The sequence below is a fragment of the Pinus tabuliformis genome, chromosome 2_1, assembly GCF_031772625.1.
Source record: "Pinus tabuliformis cultivar Carrire ecotype Pingquan chromosome 2_1, CPIR1, whole genome shotgun sequence".
NCBI classification, from domain to species: domain Eukaryota; kingdom Viridiplantae; phylum Streptophyta; class Pinopsida; order Pinales; family Pinaceae; genus Pinus; species Pinus tabuliformis.
Window position 1 is genome coordinate 248613648 of NC_142299.1, and position 14479 is coordinate 248628126.

A 14479-nucleotide genomic window follows, 5' to 3' on the forward strand; every position below is an offset into this window, starting at 1 on the left:
TCATGCTTATAGTTGTAAGGCACAAAAATGTCTATAACAGTAAGAGGCTCTCAGTCTCCAAGTGGAAGCAAGAACTGACAGAGAGAAGCCACAAGTCAAAACATAAGCTGACTCATCCTCTCTGCTTACATCTATATATGGATCCCTCATCTTAGAGATCTGGAGGCTGGAATTTTGTACTTTGCAGAGAATTGCTGTTGGTTTGAGATTGAGATTAGTACATTGGGTGATTTATGCTTTGTTGGAGGAGAGGAAGGGATTCCTTTGCTGGGAGGTAGATGCTGGATCGGGACTCACTTGGTTGTATCTCCTCTTGGACTTTCTTATCATATCAATAAAATTATTTGAGTTTCTCCTACATGCTGTGTATCAATGATGTTTTGTTATATTTGCATGTTTAGCTTAATCTGATCCTGAGCTTTTTATGAATGTATATCTATATCTTCATGTAGTTTCTCTCTTTTGTGATCTTGTAGGAATTCGGTGAAGCTGGGCCGGTAAGGGAGCAGGGAGCTGGGAGCTATTGAAGAGAGGAACGATTGGATCAACAAACTAGCGAAAGACACAGGTTAGTTACATCCTTTCTCCTCATTTACATTTCATAAAGAAGAATACTCAAGTAGTTTACCTTGTTTGTTGCTAAGGCACTATCACACCTTAGAGTGGGATAGGGGCATTCTGAATAGATACTTTTCCCAACAAAAAATTGGCGACTCCGCTGGGGAATCGTATCTAGTTAGTTTATTTGTGTTTCTATTTTTGTTCTTCTCATAAACTCAAGAGTGCTGAATCGAACTGCATTTGCCATTTACAAATGCAAAGTAGAGATCTGCCACTCTAGTCCACTCACTGGGCCTGTTTATGATCTGAACAAGCTGATCCACAAATGCTCTAACTGCCCTTTGTGGTAGCTCTTAGTCCTCCTTTAAATCATCCTTCTAATTGTACCTTATTGATAGCTTTTATCCGGCCAAAAACCTCAGATCAAACTGCAAACCGTGACCTAGAACCCAGAGACAATTCTCGTTTCTGCTTCAGCGCAGGCTCTGTGAAGAGACTCTTCATTTCAACGCAGGTCCCGAGAGGGCTACCTACGCTGCAATTCAGTTTCTCTGTGCAACAAGTGCGCTGATCAGCCTTTGCCCTGTGCAGCTGTGGTTCTTTGCATCCTTGTGTTCAATTTTATCTTTCTTTTTTGCAGACTGTTATCAGTGTGTGTACCTATCTGAAAACCCCTTTTCTCTGCCTTAATTCCGCCTCAGTTGTATAAAAGAAACTGTATTTGTTTTTGTGTATTTGTTACATCATTTGTAGTTTCCCATTACAAAAGTAAACTAGTCACACTGTCGCCCTTAGATCTAGACCTGTCGTAAGTGTCGTTTTGATCTTAGGAGTAAATTTGTTTGCTGTTGACAGTTGATTGCGCTTTTACTTTTGTCTTTTGGTTTGAATTTATGAATTTCTAGTGTCGAAACAAGTGTTTACTTCAAAATCATAAAGTGTCGTAATCGTCTTTTTGGATTTCAAAAAGAAACTTGTTTGTGTTTCACTTGAAATCGAATTCAAATTTGTACAACAGCTTTCTTTTTAGGCATCAATATTAAGAAAGTGAAAACAAATACATGCATATGTGCATTTGCATAATGATAGTTTGTATGGTTTGATTTAGGAAAAGTGCATTTACAGTGTGCTTTATGCTCTTTGAGAAAAGTTTGTGTCTTTCTTTTCCCCTTGTAGTTAGGATTTTCATTGTTGAAAAGAGATAAATGCTTGCTTATCATCTTTAGACTGCATTTAGGAATTGTATATACATCTCGTGGTGATCCAAAAAGGCAAACTTCTAAGAAAGATCAACCTAAAATAAATTGAATGAACTTAACAATGCATTGGAACTTAACTCACAACATAGAGGTCTAGGCTAGAGACGTGTTCCGGCGTCGTAAAACTTGGTTACTGTCGGCCTCACTGATGGTTGGGTGATTCCTCCTGAGAGACGATAAGTGCCAGTACGGATTGTGCTCCCACATATCGTCGAGTATATATTGGGAGACCCCTATAGGCATAAAAACTTTATCCATAGGAAGTCGTGTCGGCCTCCCTACTGATCGCAATGCACTGAACACAACATTCGGGAAGATTGACTACCCGTACCTTAAAAAAGTATTCTGCAGTTTTGCGATTGGTTTGGCACACCCTCTACCTAGAACTCCAGAGCAGTCCCTTTCATTCCTTTTCAGACTCTTTAACGGAAAAGGTCCATCTGAGCACTTGTCACTTCAGGCTCATTAAAAATCGAAGGAGACTAGAGTCATCTTTAGCTTTTTCTCGACTCTTTAAAATTGAAAAAGCAAGTTGTGTCCAAGCGTCATTAAAATTTATTTTAAATGGAATACTCATCCCCTTTTTCCTGCGTTGATCTTTAGGTTGAGAAAATGGAGCCTACCAACCAAGGAATTCCCCTTGGTGGAAATCCTAGTCCCTTCTCCTCTTGGGGAGATGTTGGTGCGCCCCATATGGCCACATTGTCGCTTCCAGGACTGACAATTGGCTTGCCGGTCTGGCTCTTCTCAACCAATGTCGTTCAGAACACCACTATTCCTGAACAGTCGAATCAGCAGTTAGACCAGTCTAGAGTTACTCACCAGCCTTCTACTTCCTCTAATTCTTCCTCTCCTCCTTCCTCTTCGCTTGATGGGGCTGGAAAAGCCAAAAGTCAAGTTCCTAAGGAGAAGAAGGAAAAGAAGAAGAAAGAGAAGAAGAAGAAGGAGCCAAAGGCGACTGGGGGCAAACGAGTGTCGTCTAACGAAAATCCACACACTGCACTGACCAGGCCTAAATCGCCATGTGTCATTTGCAAGGGAGGCCACTTTCACAGAGATTGTCCCTGCATCCCTCGGATACTAAGGGACTGGTCTCCCCGTTTGCAAAATCCGGTGGCATCAACCTCTGATAGCCATGTTGAATGCACACCGTCAACTAGCGAAAGTGAAGTCCCAGGACAAAAAGGGAGAGCTAGATCTCCCTGTAAACTGTGCGAAGGTAATCACGCCATCCACCGTTGTCCCTTCTTAGACGAAGCTAAAAGAGTTTTGGATGATCGTCCGGTTTCACCGTTGCGACTTCCTCCTGGATACAAAAAACTCTTGCCGAGTCCTTCGTTAGTTGAAAATCCAGCTGGCCCGCTCAAGTGGTCAGCTGAAGCGCCGGTCATTGAAGATGAACCAGCTTAATCCATACCCGACGAAAGTCAAAAGGTCGAGGCGACAGTTGACCCGGTCTTGCCTTCAGAGGATTTATCTTCGAATGACACAGTTACTGAGGAGAATAAGGATGACACTGTCCAAATTCTCTTCATCAACACAGACTCCGACGAACACGAGGGCAACCTACCCATTCCTTTATTGCAGGAAGGAAGTTCGTCAGAGCAATACCCGGCCGTCTACTCGGTCCCACCTCCAAGCAACCTAGTTGTCTCCTTCGACTTGAATCAACTAGGCAGACCCCGTTTACCAGCAAGCATACCATTCCGAATTATCGTCCAAATATACAGAATGGTCATGGTTGGCACCATCATTGATGAGGGGGCATCTGTGATTATCCTTTCCTCTATTGCCTGGAAAACGCTTGGTTCGCCATCGCTTTTGCCTGAGATGAGAAATCTGACAGGCTTTGATAAAGGAACTAGTCGACCTTTAGGGATCCTCCCCAATGTGCCCATAACATTGAAAGGGAAGACCGTTCAAATGAACATGATGGTCGTTCAAGGACCCTTGGATTATAACCTACTCCTTGGACGCGACTATATATATTGCATGGGAGCCATCGTCTCCTCACTCTTTAGAGTAATGTGTTTTCCGCACGAAGGAAGAGTGGTCAAGCTCGTGGACCAGCTTTCATTTCCCAGATCATGCATCGCAAATAGTCATATACCATCCCTAAATGGTCTCTTCACGCAAGAAATGTCTCAACCCACGGTCTGTCCTCCCGATGAGCGCGAGTAATTCGGAGGGATATGACTGGAACCTAGGGGGCATGCGTCCTGGTCTGCTTCGGCAGGAAAACTTTGGGTACAGGGTAGGTTTCCGCGGGAGAATATGACTAGTCTGTACCCCGTCTGTCTTGGAAGAGGGGTTATTCTAGAATAAGATTCTCTTGTCAAAGTTATGTGTTTGGCGCTCGTTGTCACTCACCTTTGTCTATCTTGGTAGAGATCGCCGAAGAAGTGTTTTGTTTGCTGCGCAAATGAGACAATCTTTGGTAACCTTAAAGAGGTAGGCCTTTCCTGGTAGAACAAATGTTTTATCTGCAAATTGAGGGGTAACCTTGAAATCGTACTTTATACCTGGGGGCATGCAACCCTTTTGGAGTGCAAGCAAGGGGCGGCAATTTATTTTTTAAATTTTTAGGACCTCTAACCCTTTAAACTCGTAGGATTAGTCGTTTCCGAACTTGCATAACGAAAGGATGCGGGGCATAGCTTTGTAAGGCGCAAGCTCCATAAAAAATGGCATCTTACATGAGACATTCTTATCATATGACTGGATTATCGAGCAGTTTTAGCACATAGTTCATGCTCGTTAAAAAATAAACATAAGATCGAGCAGTTTTAGCACATAGTTCATGCTTGTTAAAAAATAAACATAAGATCGACCAAGTGTTTCAATCCGCGTTTAAGCTCGTTAAAAAATGAACTATCCTCCGGTAAATGACCACCGTCACCTTCACTTTTCCATTGGCCGATCATTCACCTCCATTTGATTGTTTACCCATTTTGAGGAACAACTGCGAAGAGTAATCTCACTAGCCATCCTTGTGACACTGTCGTGCTTGGAAAATTCCAACCCTTACCTGGAATCAGCTGCTACCCATTTTATCACTCGTTCCTCAAAAGATGAGTCTTATTTAAGCTCTTTTCATCTGACTCGTAAAATATGAAAATATTGCCGAGTTTTGGCCTTCCAGCTCGTTAAAGTGACTGGAAGAGCTATCCCTCCTCTAGATTTTAATCTTTTTGGACCTGAGGGATTATTGCACAAAAAGATCGAGCGCTTGTTTTGTTCGGCTTGTTAAAACTATCGAAAATTCATCCCTTCTGTATTGTTTTATACGTTTTCAGACTTAAGGGATTAGATGACGAAAAAGGACTTTCGGAGTTAACTTTACGTACCTTTTCAGACTCTCTAAAAATGAAAAGGAACGAGTTATCTTTGTCGTTAGACTCGTTAAAAAGGTTAATAGCGACAAACTTGTCTTTAGACGAGAACGAGTTTCACTATCGCTAGGCTCGTTAAAACATAGCAATGGGTTTGCCCGAAGGGCAAATTATAGAACAAGCATATGTTATCCTCCTCAAGCTTGACAAAAATAAAGAGGTACTGGTCAGCAATGACTGGGGAAAATTTGGGAATAAACTCAAAGAACCTTTATTGGTAGCAAGTTGCTCTTGAACATGACACTTCCACTTCGTTCCTAAGTCGGGTTGGGTTGTTTCATTCACCGGTCACATCACCATGGTCTCGCCATACCATCCACCTTTGGGGTAAATGCTACCAATCCATCACACAAGTGTCGCCGATATGTTCAAGAGAAGTCATCCAGAGAAGTCAACCGTGTCCTATCCACTACCATACATTATACTTCATTCTTTCATGACCGCCACCCTAAACCATATATCATCAGATCATTTTCACCTCCATCAAAATCATTTGCTCCGTTCCGTGTCACTGATGTGGGATACATTAAGGCCCTCCTTTGACGGATCGCTTCTTGTCAACATCAGCTCATTATCCAAGAAGTTGATCTAGGAACACCCCCTTCAGTACTTTGAAGCTTGCATGCCTCAATGGCAAGTTTCTCACTTCCGGCGACAGGTATACATCAATGACCTTCGACCGAAAGATTTTGCGTGGTGTTCGACGCCAAGTCCTTTATTCACACCACGTGAATTGTACTCCAGTACCTTGAGGGTCATTATCATTATTGGTGATTCCTCTCGCGCTTGTTAACAGTTTACATCATTGACTGGTAATCAAGCGATGTCTTTCCATGTTCGACTTCAAAACATTTCTCGCATGGATCGACTTGAACTTAGAGTGAAGATCGGACGAGATTGAAGACCCCAGATCTAGTTTCATCCATCCGGGCTGCGATATATATTCAAGAAAAAATAAAGACATTGACATGTACAGCACTGCAGAACAGATAATCATCCTACCAAAAGGATGATGATTTCATCAGAATCATCAGTCTACCATCAGACGATTGTCTGTCCTATGTACATAAAAATGAATTTATAAAGCTGAGCATGGGAATGCCCTCCTCGGCTAGATCATGAAAACAGTATGAAAAATAATGTATTGTATTGTATCTTATTATAGGTCTCCTCCCAGCATTGAATGAACTTCGGATCCTCCTAATAAAGCATTTCACCCGATAAACGGCCTCATACTTTAGGGGGCAACTGTTATAGACATTTTTGTGCCTTACAGCTTTGAGCATGAAATGTCCATAATCCAAGGGATCCAAAGTCCCTAAAGATGTTGTTACAGCTCATAAAGGAACAAGGTCAACCAATGACAGCTTCTCCCAGAAGTTCTCCACCAAAAACCACTCAGAACTAGTCAAATCAGGATCAATTCAGAAGCTCCACTAGCTGCCTGCGTTGCAAAGCACCCAAATACACTGGCTAGGTGCGTTGCAATGCACTTGAATGCACTACCCAAGTGCGTTGAGCGGGAAATGACAAGTAGCAAAGTCATTCAACGAGGTGGAAAGACCATGGAAGCTTCCAGAATCTTCTCCAATGACACTTGCCTCACTGAATTCGACCAAGTGATGAGTAAGAGGCTCTCAGTCTCCAAGTGGAAGAAAGAACTGACAGAGAGAAGCCACAAGTCAAAACATAAGTTGACTCATCCTCTCTGCTTACATCTATATATGGATCCCTCATCCCAGAGATCCGGAGGTTGGAATTTTGTACTTTGCAGAGAATTGTTGTTGGTTTGAGATTGAGATTAGTACATTGGGTGATTTATGCTTTGTTGGAGGAGAGGAAGGGATTCCTTTGCTGGGAGGTAGATGTTGGATCGAGACTCACTTGGTTGTATCTCCTCTTGGACTTTCTTATCATATCAATAAAATTATTTGAGTTTCTCCTACATGCTGTGTATCAATGATGTTTTGTTATATTTGCATGTTTAGCTTAATCTGATCCTGAGCTTTTTATGAATGTATATCTATATCTTCGTGTAGTTTCTCTCTCTTGTGATCTTGCAGGAATTCAGTGAAGCTGGGCTGGTAAGGGAGCAGGGAGCTGGGAGCTATTGAAGAGAGGAACGATTGGATCAACAAACTAGCGAAAGACATAGGTTAGTTACATCCTTTCTCCTCATTTACATTTCATAAAGAAGAATACTCAAGTAGTTTTCCTTGTTTGTTGCTAAGGCACTATCACACCTTAGAGTGGGATAGGGGCGTTATAAATAGATACTTTTCCCAACAACACATATCTACCAAGTTTTGATGAAGGTATGCATTAGTATGTTTTCTTGTTCATATTCAACTGTATACCCTATTGTTTTACTTAAGGTTGTAATTGCCTACCGAATCAGTCTCTTTCCGCAGCTAGTCTAGGATTTTGTAGTTGTCTTCATTGTTCGCAAGGTTTTGAGGTTCCAAGTTAGTAGTGAAAGGTGCGGATGGATAGAGGATGACTCCCTCATGGATACCTTCCTATCCACTTGAAACTATTTGCTAAAAGAGGCGCAGGAGATTGCGGTCAAACTCCAAGTCAACCATTGAATTAACGCAGAACAGAACCCGAGATCAATTGAAACCTTATCATTTTTCTTTCGAAATAGCAAAACGATGGTTTCACGATATAAGTTTAGATAGGATTAAGAGATATTAGGCTTAAAATCTTCATACAGTTATGCCAAGAGACCTGCTATAAAGCTAATGGCCGCACTGTTATTTGGGTGCACACCGAATGATATGTTTTATGAACAATTTGTGAATTTCGTGTGAATGAATTTGGTTTTTGTGTGCAAGCATTGTATTGACTTGAAGCTCTGAACTTCTATGTGGAGGGCCCCTACAAACAGTGGCATGTTTTAATCAAATACAATCTGATTTCCTTTAATTCTTCAATTGCTTTGTTTTGTGTGATAATGCTGCATAATGATCTTGAATTATTATCTGCATAAGAATTTTAATTTGCTTTATACCTAGCTTAGATTGTTATCTAATTTGCTTTATACCTGGTATTGCACAATTATTTCCTTTTCTTATTATCCATCATAATTAAATTGTGTTCAATTCATAGATGTTGCTTGGATTACTTTTTTCGAGCAAAAATTGAACAAGCGAGAAGACCTCTCCTAAAACAATTGAGTTCAACAGTATTCCTTCATAGCTGATAGAATAGGTTTCTTTTTGCACTTAGAGAATTAGGAGCTGCATCAAAGAGATTTAAGATCAAAAATCCCAACAATCTAACATAAGAAAAATCACCCTCACATCATCTACAAAATAATTGGATAGAGATTAATTCCTAGGAAACTTAATCAACATCCCTAAGAACTACAACACTAATGCAATTGACAAACATCACCCCATCTTAATTTTAGATCTTGAAAAATACATAACGAACTAGTGAATAACTTCTAAGCACATATTGTGCACTTGTACTTCATCAATCTACACACCCTGGTTGACAATTTATGATTGCCAATTCAAGAACATTGAATTGACCAAACAAATGGTTTCTTTCCCCATTAAGTAATGCTTCCATTTCATCACACTTTGCACCAATGCATAAAGCTCTTTATCATATGTAGGATAGTTAATAAAAACACCATTAAAAATCTCAGAATGAAATGAAACAGGCTTACCATGTTGTAAAAGAACTCCACCCACGGCGTAGTCACTTGCATTTGTGTGTATTTCAAATGGTTGTTTCAAATCCAGCAATGCTAAAACTAGGGCTGAACTGATCTTTTTTTTAAAGCATTAGATGATTTTTTTTGTTTGCCTCCCCACTGGAAGACAACCTTCACGTTGGTCAAAGCATGTAGTGGAGCTGCTATGGAAGAGAAATTGGAAATGAACCTCCTCCAGTATTGTGTTGCTCCCATAAAACTCTTTAATTTTGTGACTGATTTGGGTATTGGCCAATTCACAATGACTAAAACTTTAGAGGGGTCAATCTTCAACTCACCTCCTCCAACTATGTGGCCCAAATACACTAAGGAAGTTTTCCCGAATTCACATTTAGACATATTCAAAAATAACTATTCTTTTTTCAAGACATCCAACACTTTCCTCACATGCTTGACATGCTCTTCTTGTGATTTGTTGAATATCAAAATATCATCTAAATAGACAATTACAAACTCATCAAGAAAGGATCTTAAAGCATCATCCATAACTCTCATGAATGTAGCTGGAGCATTGCAAAGACCAAAAGGCATAACCAGCCACTCAAACAATCCCTGTTTGGTTTTAAAAGCAGTCTTCCAAATATGCTCCTCAGTTATTCTAACTTGATGATATCTACTTCTCAAGTCTAATTTAGTGAAATATTTTTCATTCTTCCACTGATCTAGCAAATCATTTATTCTAGGTAGTGGGTATCGATTCTTTATGGTGATTTTATTCAAAGCTCGATAATCTACACACATGCGCTAGGTTCCATCTTTGTTGGGTACCAAAACAATTGGTGAACCACATGGCGAAGTAGAGGTAAAAATTACACCTTTTCTTCATTTGAAGCGTTGTTGGAGTTATTTTTTGCACTGGTGCTTGCCACAACTTCCTCTTTGCTTGTTTTTGCCACAGCTTTTCCTTTAGTGATTGTGGCTCAATCTTTGTTTCATCACCTGAGTTAGAACCCAAGTCTTGTTGTACAACAACATTTGTCTTCTGTTTCCCTTTATTGTTAATTTTTTTTAGTCATAATTCAGGATGAAGCTTCCAACAATGTGCTTCATCATGGCTCTCTTTGCAACAATTCTTGCACACATGTTTCTCCCCTTCTTTCTTAACACAATCATTTTTCTTCTGTTTTCCTTTAGATTTCTTTCCTTTTTCACCACTCTGGAATGGATTCTTCTTACCTTATTCTTGTACATTTTCCCCTCTTTCTTTGAGGTGTGTAGCTTGAACACAAACCTCATCAAGATTCTTGGCATTAAACATAAGAATGGTGTGTTGAAGATAGATATGCAATCCTACTATGTATTTCAACAAAGTATCTTGTGATTGCGAGTCTACTCCTAGCATAAGAGCTCTTCTCCTAAAATCCTGTTTATACTCTTGCACATTTTGACCTTTTAACTGTCTAAAATTTTGCCAATTCATGACAGCTTTTTGCATATGAGCTAAAGGGTAGAATTTTCTTTTTATAGCAGCAAAGAAACCAAACCAAGTAATAGATATCTTACCATGTTTTTTGATCTCATCTTGAGTCCTTGCTTCCCACCAAATGAGTGTTGCACCCTCCATTCTCAATGAAGCCAACTTAATTTTGATATCATCCTCTTTAAGGTTCTAAATTCTACAATACACCTCCAACTGACGAATCCAATTATCAAGCTTCTCTACATTCACTTCACCATTATACATGGGCAACTCGAATTTAACATCAAGTTTAATTAGAGGTGATTTTCAAGCTCATTTTGAAGAATGATGATGAGTGTGAGTAAGCGTTGTATTAGTGGAAGTGTGTGAAGATGCTTGTGAAGAAGAGGATGAAGAAGATGGTGGAGAGGGTGGAGGTTTGTCTTTATTCCCATCACCTCCTTTTCCGTTACCTCTTCTTGAAGAGCCTTCTCCTTTGGGAGGTTTGGAACTTTCTCGTTGTAACCTGTTATTCCTTTCTTCATAGAGGACCTTCGCCATCTCTGTCATATCAAATAAATCCTTTCTAAAGGTCTTCTGATCTTATGTCATGTTTGTAGGTTCTCCTTCATGAGACATGATTCCTGGAGTCTCAACTACAACTTGAGGTTGAACTGGGGTTCGAGATTGTGGAAACCTTACTCTTCTTCCCCTTGACCCAACTTCAGGGCTTCCAACTAGCTTTCCTTCACCTCTTTTGAGTTTTAACCTTGTTAGCATGACACAAAATTAGCAAACAATACTCCTTCTTTGCACAAGAAAATCTAGTAAGCAAAAACCAGTGATATAATACCAACTTGATCTGAAATGGATCAGATTAGTAATGTTGTGTTAATTCCCCATTCAGAATAAAACCCAAGATGGTTATCATTTTCTTATCAAGTGCTTGATTCCCATGAGAGTTTCTTATGTAACTTTTATAAACAATTTAACATAAAACATATGTTGAACAACAACAAAATAACAACAAAGAACATCAAAATACAACACACAACACAGAGATTTGATGAGGAGCTTACAGGAGGGCTACGTCTCCTTAGTCCAGGTTCCAATGCTTGGGCCTCTCTATTATGCTCAAAATTATAACAAAAGTGTGTTTATAATGCTCAAATGCCTCTAAAATTTGTCTCAATGAGTTCAAAATACTCAAAAATGGGCATCTAGCCTCTTTTTGCATCCAATTTGGTGGAAAATTGCCTTGGTTATGACTTATGTCAATCTTTCCACAATTTCCTCTTCCAAATCTTGCTAACTGTCAGTTAAATTCATTATTTGGAGCCAATTCTGGCAGTTCCACTGAAATTGGTGGTCCCGCCATCTTCCCCACCTATCTTGTGGTTAAGGTCGAGTGGTCACATACAAAATGGTCGGTCCGGTGGAAAAGGGGACAGTTCCGCAGTTGTGTCACAAATCACAATCGGCTTTGCTGGGGGTGATTCTTATATTCAGGACTTAACGCATTTTGAAATGCGATCTAGCTATCCAACGGACTCGATGAGTTATAAACTATAACTTTGAAATGATATTGTGTCTGTAAATCGCATCAGTGGAGTCCCTCGGTAACATATATATTGGTAGGGTACTAGTGCGATATGCAATTGTGATAATTGAAAATTTCAACCCAACTTTGCGATTGTGATATATTGCATCACAACCCTTACTGCTATGGGGGCCGATTTCCTTAACATTCTGTGATGTGCGATGTGCGATTACAATATCGCAAATCGCAAATTGGCACTGCTGGGGGCTGATTCTTAAGTCGCTACCATTGCTTTTCCATGATATGCAATATGTGGGACCCAATGGAAACCTTCCACTTGGCACTTCCCCATTCACTGGGACCTTTGCCATGTCATCCAATCCTGCCACATGTCCAAGTCAAACCTGAACTTTGACTTTCTCTAACTTCTTCTTACGAGCTCAGATTTGAGTTTTGTTTGCACCACTAGAATCAGAATGATGATCTCTTCGATCTAAAGCTAAGTTTAACAAAATTCTGACACTTTTTTTTAATCATAATTTTGAGCACCCGATCACCCCACATTCTCTCTAGCATCGTGCAACAATATGTCAGCTTCTTTGGTGTGCTTCCTTCCATCTCTAGAAGCCTCTATATGAGTGGGTGCTTCCACTCTCTTATCCTTTGCATGTGGCTTCTCCACATCATCCTAAGGTTCCTCCTTTGGAGCTAAAAGCTCATCTTTTGCACGTAACTAAAGCTCCCTCTCAAGGGAACATCTTATGGCCTTCTCTTCATCGAACTTTACATCTCTTCAAACCAATGTCATCATATTGGATGGAAAGTACATCTGATAGTTGTGAGGTGTATCAATGTACCCCACAAATATGCCCAACTCAACTATTGGCTCCAGCTTTTTCCATGCATCTTTGGTGACATGGTAGTGGACTGATGAACCAAAAGATCTTGAAGTGTGCCACATCTAGTTTCTTCCCTGAAAAATATTCTTCTAGTGAAATCATCCTGAGAATTCGATGAGGGCTTCTATTCTACAAATAAACAGTTGTGTTGCATGCTTCATTCCACAAGTGTAATGGTAGGCCCTGATCATGTAACATCACCCGTGTCGCTCCCACAATAATTATGTTCTTCCTTTCAACCACCCCATTTTACTATGGGTTATGAGGTGCTATAAACTCTTGTCCAGTGCCTTTTGATGCACAAAATTTCTTGAACACATTCAACAAATACTCTCCACCGTTATTGCTTCAGAGAGATTTAACTTTCTTGTCAATATCTTTCTCAACAAGTGCTTTAAATTCACAAAACTTTGTGAACATCTGATCTTTCTTCTACATGAAGAAAATCCAACACTTACGAGAAAAATCATCAACAAATATTACATAATACCTATTCTTGGTCGTGGATGCTATCAAGAACAGTCCACACACATCTGAGTGAACTTGATCAAGGATCTCTTTTGCTCGACTATCATTTTCATGAAAGGAATCTTTGGTGTAATTCCCCAATGTACACCCTTTTCATGTGTCTCTCTGCTCTAGTGTACCCTTGGGAAGTCATGTATAAATTTGTTACATGATATTAAAAAGCTCCATGGTCCAAGTGACCCAATCTGCTATGCCACAACTCACTGATGTCTCGGCTTTGCACCTTCTCTACTTTAGTGCTCAAAGTAGTGTGGTCTTCTATGTCCAACTTGTAGAGGTTCTTCACCCAAACCCCAATCTGCTTCACCTGTCCTGAGGCTATGTGACGAAGGAAATCCTTTCCCTTACTAAATATCACATCATAGCCTCGATCCTCCAACATGGAAACAGAAACAAAGTTCTTCTTCAAACCTGTAACATACATCACATCTTTCAATGTGAGGGGAGAACCATAATCCCTCTAAAAGGTAACAGTACCGATGTCAGTCGCACTATACATCCCATCATCTCCTATCTCTATGTGCATCTAGAGGTCCTTCTCCTCCAATTCATTGAAGAATTCCTTGTTTCTAGTCATGTGGAATGAGGCCCCACTATCCAGGTACTACACACTACCCATCATCAATGTCACCATGAAAGTGATGAGGGCGAAATCTAGTTCAAAATGTGAACTAAGAGCTTCACCTGCCACTCCTCCTGAGGGCTTCTTACGACCTTCTTGTGCGGAAATTTTGTGGCATAGTGTCCCATCTATTGATAGTGAAAGCATTTTACTTTTGACATGTCCTTATTCTTGTCACCCTAACAAGAATATACTTTGGAATGGGATGACTTCCCCTTCCCTTTATTTGCCTTACCAGCTAAGGCATAATTCTCCTCATCATTATGCTTAGATGAGGAGCCATCTCTGGTTTTCTGTTGAATGTCTTCTTGTACCAAGTCATACCACAATTGCTCCCACTCTGGTAGCTTCTACATCCCATTAATTGAGTCCTCATAGTTGTGCCAAATCTTGGGAATTCCTAGAAGTTATAGGCTCACCAAATCAACTTCTGCAATAGTAACCCCAACACTTCCAAGCTCATCCCAACATTGGGTGAATTTGGTCAAGTACTTCGGAATTGAGTCGCCCTTCTCCATCTTGATCTTTCAGAATTTGTATTTCAGTGCCAAC